A 13,626-nucleotide genomic window follows, 5' to 3' on the forward strand; every position below is an offset into this window, starting at 1 on the left:
ATCGCACGTTAAAAATATTCGAAATTCATCTCGTCGTTCAAATGGGAAATAATAATACGAATTCTACGTTTGTTAAAATCCACGAGAGGATTTTACCAGCGCTATTTTATCGCTGATTAAAGACGCATACGAAACTCGGCTGCGCATTACAATTTGAACTGTAATCGTGTTACAGAAAAGGAAGGGCGATTTTTACGCAGCCATTAACGTCGTATAATTCATACACCATTTTCCACTGTTATGCGATCGAGCACGAAAGCGCGCGCCCGTTCGAAATTACGCCTCTCGATTTGCGCAACGAGGGTCGAGCCTGTGCAACTGTACGAAGGTGACCATGCGAAGGTGATGATTATTAATCCTGGGCCAGGAATAATCGGAAGGTTAAACGACGCATTGTTCCATAAAATATTTCCACGCGACGTGGCGCACGCGAGACCACGATCACCGATAACTAACGGCTGCGTGAGCTTTCCAAGGGATCCCGAGACCTCGAACAACGTCGCTGCACTGCGGATATCCCAGCCAACGGCCTCCTCCAATTCCGGCCAATTTTCCCCGTTTTAGAAACGTGTCGATTTGATTAAAAAATTCGTTCAAAATTATTGTAAATGGATTATTCAACACCGTGAACGAGATATTTTGCGTATTTCTATTTTTCACTGTTTACAATTCTGATATTTTGGAAGTTTTTTGCGATTGATTTCTTCGAAAAATCGAATTATAAAGGATAGTGAGATTGATGAATTTGTACGAGTAATTAATAATAATAAATTTATAGAAATGGAGTAGAAATTCTTTTACGAGAAGCTACAAAAAGAAACTGCAAAAAGAATCAGAAAAGGGAAGAAAAGGTTTATGGATCAATAATAGTCCTTACGTTTTATAAATGGATTCTTTATCTTTCAAATATTCTCAGAGAAGAATAAGAAAATAACTCCTTTTCCCTTCTTCGTGCATCGATCTGTTGAAAAGTTGAATCAAGAATCAAAAATCGAACGAATAATCTTCAAACCGTGCTCCATCCATCACATTCAACTTTCGAACCTTCTCAAGCGTATGTATACCATCTTTCCAAAGCGATAGAAAGTCAAGATTGAAATTACCTCGAATTTCCATTATCCAAACATCGCGCATCTCGCGAATCTTTTTTTTTTTTCTTTTTCTTTTTCTTTTTAAACAAATCTTCTTGCGAAATCGAAAAGATCAGAGCGAAAGTTTTTCACGTCCTTATCCCTTGATCATCCTCGAGAATTCAGAGCGCGTAAAGAATTGTGGGAATCGGTTATACCGGCGTAAACGATTTTACACGGAGCCACGATTAAGTCGAACGCAGAGAGGGGGTTCTGTTCAGCTCTGATTCCTGGCGTGATTCGTGGCCCGGAAAAGCGGTTTCCTTCGATTCATCCATTTCGAAAGGATGAGAGGGGAGGAGGAGGGCAACGCGAAATAATAGATCCAAATCAGGCCGTTTAAATTCTAAACCCGAGGAGGAGCCGAGGTTGGATTGCATTAGATTCACAAATTAAGAGGCCACCCGGTGTGCCGAGCCGGCTAACAAAATTCTCGCGGAACGTTTAATGAATTCTTACGTAGGCGTAGGCTGCTGCCCTCTCGCGAGTGGATTAAAATTAAACGTCGCCCGACTAAACGTGTCCCGGTTGTTATAATTTTCATCGGCGTTTGATATTTCTTTAATGTCGAATAAAATTTTATTTTTAGAGCCGGGATGAAGGGAGAGAGAGAGAAAAAAAGAAAGGAATTATCGAAAAAACGATATTTGGATTAGAAGGGATGTTACGTTGATATTCAATTAGAAATGGATGATTGGATTATTTGTGCAAATTTGATGATAAATGAGGTGTATTTCGTTTCTGAATCGTTTCGATTTTTAAATATATATGTACTATATGATTTTTCTGAATCGTAGACGTTGCTTATTCGAAGACTAGAAGTCGATTAAGCTTTCTCTAATTATCGCGATTCGTTCGTAACGCCTCGTAACAAAGAACATACTGAGCATAGATGAGATAATTACGATAATTAATCGCAGTTGTAATAAGACAAGCGTCTATCCACTCATCTCGAAACCAGAAACGCGTTGAAAGCTTAAAATTTTAAACTTTGGAGTTCACCCGACGAGCTTTCGAACTCGTCCGTTTCTTTAATTAAATCCGTTTAATGATTAAACGTTTGTATTGGCAAGAGGAAGATCCGAATTTAAATTTAAATTTAGGTAAGAATAAAGAGGAAATGAGAAAAAAAGAATCTAATTGCCTTCTTGAAGATCTTGGAAAATATTCAATAGAATTATTTCAGGGTGGATAACGCGTGCCTCGGGAGCTGATAACGATCACTGTGGAAATAATCACATTCGCCGCCAGTTAAATCTTCTTTGTGAACAATCCTATTTACGGGTCATTAGCCACAGGCTAGGGGGAATAAGGTGGATGAAATTGACGCAGTCTTGGCGGAATGGACGCCGTCGATCACGTTTAATCAGTCTCCTCCAAGTTATGGATACTGCAATATGAAATGATTTGCTCACACACCGATCTTGCTCAATCGATTGCTCATGGATTATGCAAAATTTCCAAGCTTTCGTTTGTCAGAACTTATTTTGCTTCGAAAAATTTAAAAAACTTTGGAAGAGGTAGATATAAATCTGTACAAAGATCTATTAATTATGTCTCACAAAATTTACTAATTATTTTTTTTTTAAATATTCGCTTGGAAGACTAGAGAACAAAGATTGGTAATCATCGTTTATCTTGTTGTAGTTGCATCTTGTGTTTGTTAAAAAAAAAAAAATCATGATATTCGAAGAGAATTGTACTGCGACAATTATGGGGACATCAATAGCCGAATTTCGACCAGATACCTACAGATAATCTACGCCTAGTTTGCCCACTCGATCCCGTTAATGCTTCACGAAGTGTTGAAGCAGCTGAATCAACTCCTCCATGCTCGAATCAATTAAATCAGCCGAATTAATTCGATCTCTTAGTCCTTAATCGCGATCGCTCACGCGATTGACTATTCTCGAATATCGTCGAGAGGGAAAAATTGTCGCAGTTATAACGCAGCTACACTTTTTATTCCAGCCGTTCATTAATCCATGCAAAGTTCATTGATATTCATCGATTTCTTTCTCTTTAAAAAAGAACAAAAAAGAAAAAAAGAAAAAGAAAAAGAAGCAATTTCCACGGGGGAATTATCGTGGATTATTAAATTCGTCTTCGTCAAATTTCATCGAGGGCTTAATACGATCCGATTTCCGTGAACAAACGTCAAAGTGAATTTTGTTTTAACAGGTGTTCAAAAAACGATTCGTCACGCGAATTAATTGCACCGATAATACCTGAAACGTTAGAGACGACGGGGAATAAAAATGTTCATCGGAATGATAAGACCCGTAATCGAGAGAGTTAATTGTTCCCATTACTTTAACTTTGATTATCACGTTTTATTTCTCGTCTCTTGACAGAACTCTCGAAAGAAAATGTAGGGCAAACGATCCAGTCGTTGGACGATTAACTTTTTTATTATTGAAATATCCTTTCTCTCCTATTATCGCACACAATTAAATAAAAACACAATTTTTATATTTCTTACTTCACAATTATTACGTATAGAATTATTACGTTAAAAGGCTGATAATTTTTCAACGAAATATCTTTCTATTATCTTTCTATCTTTAAAATTTTCTCGATCTCTAAAAGTTCCATTCAATCTCGATGTTCATGTAGATATTTCACAAATCCTAGCACGCATCTATTATATTAGAGAACATCGTATTAACTATATTACAAAAATAGATATTAAACCAATTTGACGTAGAAAAAGAGAAAGAAAAAGGAATCATCTCGAAGAGTTATCATTTTTAAGTAATATTTCGGCGCTCAACGACTCGCAACTTCCCGCTAATTAATACGATTTTCCCCTCAGCTCGCCAACTTCTTCGACCCACCGACATTAATCAAATTGAATGATACCAAAAGGATGGACGAGCGATAAATAATAATTATAATTTATCCGGAAGTTCGCTAATTAGTTGGAGCACTTATACGCGAACTTTGGCGGGTACCCGTCTATTTCTCGCGATTATTCGCGTCACGCGTTCGTCTGCAAGTTAAATACCCGGCCTCAAACTGTTTCAATCCTCGTACCGGTTTGTCATTGATATATATCGTGAGTGTGGTTTCCGCCGCGATCCGGAAGTTCATTGGTACCGCGGCAAAGATTCCAGAATTCGAAACGAACAGAGAAATTTGTGCATGAAGATATGGAGGTGTTTGAAAGTGGTTGCCCGATTCGATTCATAAACGTCTATGCACGTCTAATAGATATTTAAATATGATGTTATTAATATATATTCCATGCGATACGTAGGGGAATATATATATATACAGTTATTTATTTTAGTTTCACTATTTCATGAATTTATTTTATCGAAATAAAATTCTCTAAAAATGCCAAGTATATTATCAAACATTTTTTGCAAAACCGATAATTAAAAAAGAGATTAAAAATTTTGCATTCTGTGCTTAATCGAACCTTTACAGAGTGCATGATGTATTTGGAAAATGGTTGAAAAATGAATCATGACAATTAATTGTAACATGATTTCAATTTAAATATTAGAGGTACAATAATACTCGATAGTAGCAAAATCTAAAACTTCTCCAACTTTTCCTAATACTATAAGACGAAAGAAAAGATCAAAGATACTTCCTCGATAACGTAATAAAATTTTAAAAGGAGAACAAGTTATCTTGGAGAAAAAAAATTGATTCGAAAAGTGAATGGTGAACAGTGACATCTAGCGCGACAGTTTTCGAAAAGGGACGGAGCCAGGGTTAATTTCGTACGGAAGGAGGAATTCTGTTTACGCAGCCGTGCACAAAGAGACTAATTCGAAGCGAAACTACGGGGCGGAGAGGCAAAAAGGTCTTTTCGCCTCCCTTGGAAACGGTGAATTGAATTCCGTGAGCGGAACCATCGAATCCTCCTTCCCCCCTCCTCCCCAGAGTGCAGATTTATACATTTAACTCGTCGTGGAAAAAGAATCGACGATCGGATTGCCCGGATTCGATCTCTAGCTTTCTGCGCGGCTGCTTTAAAGCAATTAAACTAGCCAGACACGGAGTGGAAAATTTCTTTCCTTTCTCTAAATCTCGAGACTCGTTTGAAGGTCGATTCTCTCCATTCGTTGTCTCGCAATGGTCTCGCCCCCCTTTGAAAACTTGGAGAAATCTTATGAAAAAAGAAAAAACAATAAAAAAGACAAAAGAAAGAAAAAACTATGTCTCGAAGTCGATTCCACGATTAAAGACTCGTGAAGTTTTTCTCGATGGATAAGATGTTGGAAAGTTAACGTCGTATGAGATACAAAGTGGTGGCAAGTTGTCTGGGGTTATGTGAAATTCAGAAGGTTTTCTTGGATGTGAAACTTTGAAATTTCAGTAAGTGATACGTGTCATCTTCATTGAGATATCACTTTCCATGTAACTTATCCATATTGGATAACTATATCAAAATAAAGAAATGAAATATGTTTCTTTCTTTAAAAAAATCGACAATGATCGATCAATGATTTAATTGTTCATTAAAATATAATTATAAAATTAAAAAAAGGAATTATTATAGCTTCAATCACATAATTTCGAATTATTTAATCCAACAATTCAACGTTAGCATTAAACTCTTTCAAAGAGATGATCCAAGCCAAGGCGATAGCCTTCTAGCGACATTTTTCATCGCGTTCCTATACTATCGGGTCTCTTTTTATTTTCTCTATTTTTTCAGACTGCTTATCCGCCTGTGCCGTTTTCGTTCCCTATCTATAGCCTGCAGATAGAATTCGTTTCATTCTCGATAGTAACGATCGAGGGTTTTCGGGGGATTATTGGTTCATGAACAACCCCTCTTCGCCCGAATCGGTCGAGACGGTAGCTTTCTATTGGAAAAAGTCGCATCCACCGGATGGTCTGGCCGAGATGGAACCTAATCAGTAGGCATTACGTTGCTTCGTCGTCTTAACAATTTTTCGATAAGATTTGCTACGATTTTAATGGAACCACGTTGGATCAAGGATGAAAATTTGTACATTTGAGTTTTAGAGCCGTGCGATTGAAAAAGTTAGATCATCTTGAATTGACAAATAAATTGTTGATACCTTTTTCTTTCCAAGAAGAAATTTTTTTTGGAATATCAATAACGATGACACAGAGATAAATAATTCAAGCTCTAGATCTAAATAATTAATTAAAATTCTTACAATTATTTCAACGCATTCAAAGTATTGCCATCATCATAACAAGCTTGTTGTGCAATTTTCTATCAAAAAATCGAGATTCGCCGCCTTCAATCTTCAATACCAATTCAAGTACACGAACTAAAAAATAAATTACTTCATTTACAAGCCATCCATCCATCCAGGAAGTAAACAATCTTCAGAACACCATATCCTCGAGCATCTCGTAAAATTATCATAGCGAAAAGCCAGTGGCTTATCACTCCATCAGCCTTATCAGGCATCGAGCGCAAAACGCTTCATCTACTCGAATCTCCATCAATCTATTTCCGCGAGAACAACGGTGTTGGATAACGATCCAACGAGAGATCCAACCGAGAGGATATTAATTATTACGAGTGTACTCGATATTTCACCGCAACACAGCTCCTTGCGGATGAATTATCACCCTTCACGGCTATTACGGCTGCCACGGCTAGATTATCCGTGATTTCCCTGTTTTGAAGAGGTTCTGGACGTGGCATAGGTCGTTATTGGCCGCGATATCTGCTCGAAAGTGAAACGCGATTCGTTCACTTTCGCGCATATAATAATGGAGCCTGGATGCGATGCTTATGTAAACCGTTTCCTCTCGCCTTTTCCCAGCCAATCAAGTCGAGAGTTGGCGATACTTGGATCACTGTGCTCAAAGCGAGATAATTTGAGATCTCTGCGGCAATGAAAGGTATCGCAGGATGATTCAGATTGAAACTAAGAAAATTTATCGATATTGATCAGAAGAGTAACGTGAATATAACGTCCAACAAACAACATTGCTCTCTATCGTTAATAAAATATACATCTATTCTTCGAATTCAATTTATCAAAATTTAATCAGAAAGTTTCTTACAATTCTACATGATAGATGAAGAAAACCAATGATAGAAAGATTGGATATCACATTCTGTATATATCGACAAATAATCGAATATTCGAAAGGGAAACTCGATTTTTGATTAATTCTGATTAATTTTTTCTCTCTCTCTCAACTTTTCTTAATTTCACGGGTTATTATTCCTTCTACGTATTGAAATTATATCGAACTTGATTTAATCATTATGAATTTTACAAAGGGACAGAATTTTATCCAGGAATTTTCGAGGCAGACGAAACAAAACGGTCCGCGCGTAATTGCCTGGCCTGGAACAAAAGGGTGGTCGCGCAGGTGAAAAATACACGGAGGAGGGATGGGAAAAACTGGCGCGTTTCCAATTCGTGGCTCCGATACGGAACTCCCTTCTGTATGCACGTTTGTGTAACGAGATGAGCCCCGTCCTCGAGCAAAGCCGATGTTCCTTTGTGCTACTTTCCTTCTCGAGGGTTGGAAACGCTTCTCTGTTGACGCGCCAAGACGTCGATCCGAATTACGTTTGCACAAGAATCGTTTCCCCTGAATACACCTGTGTGTGGAGGCATCCCAGGATTTCTGGATCAAAGAGTTCATCGGAACATGAATATTCTCCTCTCCTCTTTCTCTCAATCAGAAAATGTTCTCTCAAATCTCTCAGACCCTCTAATTTTCAAATATTTAGAGCAAATATTCTCTGCTGTGCAAGTTTTATTTTATCATTCGATTAAGAAATTTAATTTATTATACATAAGTTAGAGTTAATAGTGGCTATTCCCCAATTCTTTACAGAAACATTAATTAATCCGTTGTGAATTCAAATTTATCTTTGTTTAATAAATAGTGCAGACTTTTATAAAACTGTTACTCTTCGAAATTAAAAAAATCTTAACACGTTTTTTTATATTTAGCCCCGAATATTCAAATACGAAAAGCTTCTATGCAAAGCCGTGTAGTTAGCCACAATTTTCTGAATATCAGAATCTACTTGTTCTGTATGTTCTATACCATTCTTCAGATCGAAAATCTTCGCCCTTGGGCTATTGGAGGACAGAGGAGGCGGTGAATTGAACAAAAGGGGTATCCCATGGACAATGACGTATCTGTTCGCGCGAAAGTCGCGACAACAAAGCGGGTAAGCTCGCCTAATTGTCGTGCAACAAAGCCAGAAGGAAAGAATATTGGCGCGTTTCCAACGTCGATGTTTCCATAGTGGCGATAAGACCCTTGAGGGCATGCGTAATTATACTATGGTAAACAAGCAGTACTTTTTTTCTTTTTTTTTTTAGTTTTCTTTGTTAGCTTTCAATCTTGTATAAATATCTTCTTGAATCAATCTTTACAGCCGATTCGAAGTCTTTTGATAATAACAATCGAAAACAGTGTTCGTTTTGTATCTCCATAGAAAATTTAATTTTCATGCATATATTATGAATCTAATTTTTTATTCCATATAGTAAACATGGAATATAGACTTTTATTCTAACATTATTAATATATCTGTATATAAAAATGAATTATAATACATTACAAGCGTATTATGTATGCAATTTGTTATTCAAAACGAATGTTTTTTCGATCATTGAAAAATAAACATATAATTTGATTCAAAAATTGCAGCCTTCAGCCTCACAAATGCTACATTATTATGATAATTTGCGTTACAAGTGAATTAATTAATTTGTACGTAAGAGGTGTACGAGATTGCAAAGGTATGTAAACATTGTTTTTAATTAAAATTATCGAATCGATAAAGAAAAAGGATCCCCTACGTGTATAAATTTTTCACAAAGAGAGAAAATTAAAATTTCAATGAAAAGTGTCAATCCTTTAAAGGTTAGCAAGCGAACGATCGCCATTAAAATGTGCAAATAAAATCGGGTGTAGGTAAATGGGCACGATTGCCAGTCGACGATTGATAAATTATCCCGTGGATATATATGTGGAGTCACTTACGGTTACGTTGATCGACCGGGAAATTTTGTTTGACACAGCTTAATGGGCTCACCTGAAAATGATTGAGTTAATTTTAATATCGATTGAAACTTCAATGGAGCAGGAATGTTGGATTTTAATAAGCGGGGTCACGGTATTTGAAGAAATAATAATGTATTAAATATGGATACAACATTAAAACAATTAATAATAATAAGCTTTTTAATAAAATCATTAATTCATCGATCTCTTATATATTCTACTTATCGTGCAAAAATATCGAGTTAAAATAAATTCGTCTACATACGTTTCTTCGGTTATTTAATTTTGAAATACAATAACTATATCCCGAAGTTAAAAATTAAAGAGCAGAGGTGTATATTCAATAGTTTTAAAAAATAATTTGCTCTTGTTCGCGCGCTTATTCTTCTCTTAAATGAGGCGCATAAAATAAATTCAACCGTGCTCGCTTGAAAATTTAATTACACATCCCTGAGTTCAAACACTCTCGTCTCGCACCTCTAATATTCTGGACCAAGAATCGTACAATATCCACTATATACTATTCTATCGCTTCGATGTTAATTTTATTAAATCTTCCCCCCTCCTTAAAAATAAATGGAAACACCCTTAACGGGGGAATAAAAAAATAAAAACGAAAAATCGTTGATTTGATTTTATTCTCTATTAAATACAGAGAATGAACAATCCGTTTCGAAATAAAAACTTGCAAATCTCGAGATCAAATTTTGCAATGCTCAATACCGGCTTTCTGTCTTGCTCCATCATAAAACCAAGATCCGTCCCATGACGTGAACGTAATCCAGCTCAGACTGCAGTCACGCCGAAAAGACGCAGAATCGAAACAGGGGCGAGGAGGAAGAATGACAGGGTCTAAAGCCACGGGGGATAAGACGGCCGAGGGTGGCGTGTAAATTCGTGACGAGGAGCCAACCCTACGCCATCTCTCGATTAATCGTCGCTTCCATTCGAACGGCCTTTCTCAGCAACGATGACAGACTTCCCCTCGACGCGTGTGCGATTGAGATGTCCCCTCGTCCTCGCTAAATCGCACGTTAAACCGACCTAATCTACCTTCTTCCCTGAGGGGTAGATATACCGGGTGTTCCAAGGAGTGATTCCATAGAATAAAATAAACGAGAGTAAAATAACGAACAATGGTGAAATATAATCGTTGCAATGTAATATATTTGCTACGTAATTCGATAAAATAATATTTAATAGTGATACATTGTTACAGATATTCTTTTGGATTTGGATTAGATCGATCGTTTCATCGATATTTTTTCTTTTTGTTTCAAGAATTTCTTTTTTAAGAATCATCCCTTAAATTTTCCGTTTAATTTATTCGAACACCCTATATATATGGAGCGCAATCCTCCCAGCCCACAGAGAAATCTGTAGGCTGTTCCACGAGAGCCAATTCCATGGACGTGCCGTGACTTTATTCAAAAAAACTTCACCCCCTACAGATTTATTTGTCGAGAGTGCTGGGAGTTGGATGGTTGGCTGACCGATACAGTGAAGTGTTTCTTGTATTTTTTCTTTTTTGGTAGGGTTGTAATAGTCGATTTTCTTTGAGGGTTGAAAATCTAGGTACGGGGAAATAGTGAATTTAATCTTTTCAATCATAATGCTTTGGTTAGATACTTTAGGTGAATAATAAAGGGTATTACTTTATTATTTTTTCCTTTAGTTTTAAGAAAAATTATATTCCCCCTGAAAGGATACTTTGTCATTGAAATATAATTATAATCATATATGCCATTGATTAAAATTTTAATTCCGCTAGAGATATCAATAATTTTGCTTATTTTAATATATTAATAATTTTTTATACGCGATAACAAAATATTAATTAAAAACCCCGTCCAGTAGATGAATAAAATTAATCAAACTAATTTCCTTCCAGCTACCAATTTATTATAGAAATTTCGTTTTATAAATATAAAATATCCAACTTCTCCTTTTCACGGCTCTCATTATCGACGAATAATCAAGAGAATTTTAAGAAAATTTTACCCTCATTTACAAATATATATCTGTGGCAGAACTTTTATTTGGAAATTGCCGAGAAGAAAGTTTCACTTCCTAAATTCCAATTCTCAAGATTGTCATTTAATCGATCCAATCCCTGTCGAACTTAAACTTGTATTCTCTCCATGGATGATTCTAAGACGTAGAAGAAAAGCTGCTGGAATGAAGTCGATCCAACTTGCGGCCGAAATTAAAACGACCACGGATTAAACACGGATTCTGCGTGTAAAGGGGCACGAAAACTGGCACCTTCTCGTCCCGAAATCGTCACAATTCGTATTCGTATTAATGAAAGCAATACAACAAAAAGTGGATACACGTGGAGTTTAAAATTCAACAGCAAATTGTTTCTAGTTCGCGTAACTCGGGGAACGTCGGACAATAGATCAGAAGAGAAAATTCGAGGTGCTTTTCCCGTGTGTTAAGCCGCAAGAAAATTCGTTGAATTTTACATTCAAACCGCACAGTGAACTTCCGTCACGAACTTGACTCCGACTAAAATATTCCGCATTTGCGAAACCTTGTATTCACGAATTCCTTTTATTCTGCCATATAAACAGTATTTATATGCAGGAAAAAAGTCAGCATCGAATCGAAGCGATGGATTAATAAAAATGGAACGTAATAATCGATTGATCAGATTCGATTCGTTTGTTGTAACATTTCTTTCGAAAAAAAAAAAAAGAAAAAAAGAAAATTCTACTTTCGAATAGATATTTCTGAGATAAGAAAAAGTATTTCTAATAGCATTGGTCGAAGAGACTTTTAAAAGGCTTCGTGAGAAAGGAAATGGATTTTAAATAAAAGAGGGCTGTCAAAAGGGGATGAAAAAACGAGGCGAGCTCGTTCCAAGAAGACTAATCTCCGGAAAATACGACCATAATCGATGGGAGGAGGGGATAAAACGAATCAGAGCATTACCCCCATCTCTGTCCTTCTGTTTCTCGCACGAGAGAGAAAGAGAGAGAGAAGAGGAGAGCATCTCTCCTCGAGGAAATCCGTCTTGGCGCGGAGTAAACGAAAGAGAACGAGAACATTCTTTGCGTCTCATGACTCGATCGAGGCAAAGGGAAGAAACATCGGACCGGTTAAGCCTCGGAAAATTGAGTGCACGCCTCGAAAGAGTCGCATCGCACCCTCGTTCCCTTCGCTTTCCCTCTTTTTCAACCGATCCTTTCGAGTTTCCAACGCGAAGAATCTTCGAAAAGTTTCATTATTGGCTGCAGTGGAATCTCTGAATCCGCGGATTAGAAATGGACCACGATGAGTTCAAGCGCAGACGATTAAGAAATTATTTGGTAATTGATTAGAAAATTAATCTTGATTTCTTGTTCTATCCCCAATAGAATAATTTTTAATTTTAAAATGACAATTATTGGAATTACAATGCTATTATTTATTATTTCTTTAGCTATCACAAAATAAAATCTTTAAGGATATTTAAAAAAAAATAAATTCGTGGATTGATAAATAATAACATTAGATTAACAACTTACAAAATTTTAATATATAGAAAGATCTTTAATATGAATCGTTTTGAATTTTTAAATTTAACATTGTCAAATTTATATAACATTTCTTTGGTTTTTATCTTCAAATTTTTACCAAAGATTACACCTTTAATCTCTAAAGAAATGTAAGAAAATATTCCCGCAGCTTTGGATAAACAGTGGGATAAAGGATGCGGGGACGTTGATGCATCTCGACGCCAGATTTTAAATTGATGCATGCTAATGTATTCACCGCGAGAGCCGCGCTAATTATTCGCCATCCAACGCGTTCGTGCTGACGCACAGAGGCGTCGACATCAACGAGGATGACGGGGAGAAAAAAAAAAATTAAGTTTCGACGTTACATTTTTTTCCTTTCCCCTCTTTTCGTAATACTTTTCCACCTACATCCCAAAGAATTTGAGAAATCTAAGAGGGAAAAAACGAGGGTAAAGAGCGAAAAGAGATCATTGAATATCGATGATTAAGGGAGAAATATTCGATATCCTCATACCGCCATTATGGCAATTTCGAGGATCCTTTATCGAGACGGCTCGATACTGATGATGTAAGTTCACTTTGCACGCGAGCTGCAATCATGTATCTTCATTAACCACGCATCTAAATTAGTAGGGTAAATGAAATTGCAAATGCCGACATACGACGCATCTCTACCTAGTAGTAACGTTCATCGTGTTGAGAAATTTTATATACGTAAGTAGATCTATTTTTATTAATTTTGGTATACAGATTTATCTATAATTCGTATCGAAAAATAATTTATCTGAGTTAATAAAATAAGAGAATAATACCTTTAGATTTTATATTTTTTATTATCGTAAGATTGCTTTGATTTATTAATCTCAACAGAAGCAAAGGCTATTTCTCCATCTCGACTTTTTCCTTATCTTTGAATACGAATCACAAACTATTTTCTAATTATACGTTTAATCTTAATCAAACATTTTACAAATCTCCGCCTGGAAAGATATATATATATATAT

The 13,626-nt window shown here is 36.3% G+C and overlaps 1 protein-coding gene across 2 annotated transcripts in view; it reads right to left on the reverse strand.

Annotated features, from left to right (window-relative positions):
- The window catches only part of LOC102674866 (polypeptide N-acetylgalactosaminyltransferase 2), a 188,873-nt gene that overhangs the window by 108,233 nt on the left and 67,014 nt on the right, over positions 1-13,626 (reverse strand). Inside the window, exon 2 of one of the 2 annotated variants that reach the window (XM_031508782.1) lies at positions 9,096-9,147. The exons of the other annotated variant lie outside the window; for it this stretch is intronic. The gene's annotated coding sequence lies outside the window, so the exon portion shown is untranslated. The remainder of the gene's footprint in view (positions 1-9,095; positions 9,148-13,626) is intronic. 2 annotated transcript variants of the gene reach the window in all.

The sequence above is a fragment of the Apis dorsata genome, unplaced genomic scaffold (assembly GCF_000469605.1).
Source record: "Apis dorsata unplaced genomic scaffold, Apis dorsata 1.3 scaffold_99, whole genome shotgun sequence".
Taxonomy (NCBI): domain Eukaryota; kingdom Metazoa; phylum Arthropoda; class Insecta; order Hymenoptera; family Apidae; genus Apis; species Apis dorsata.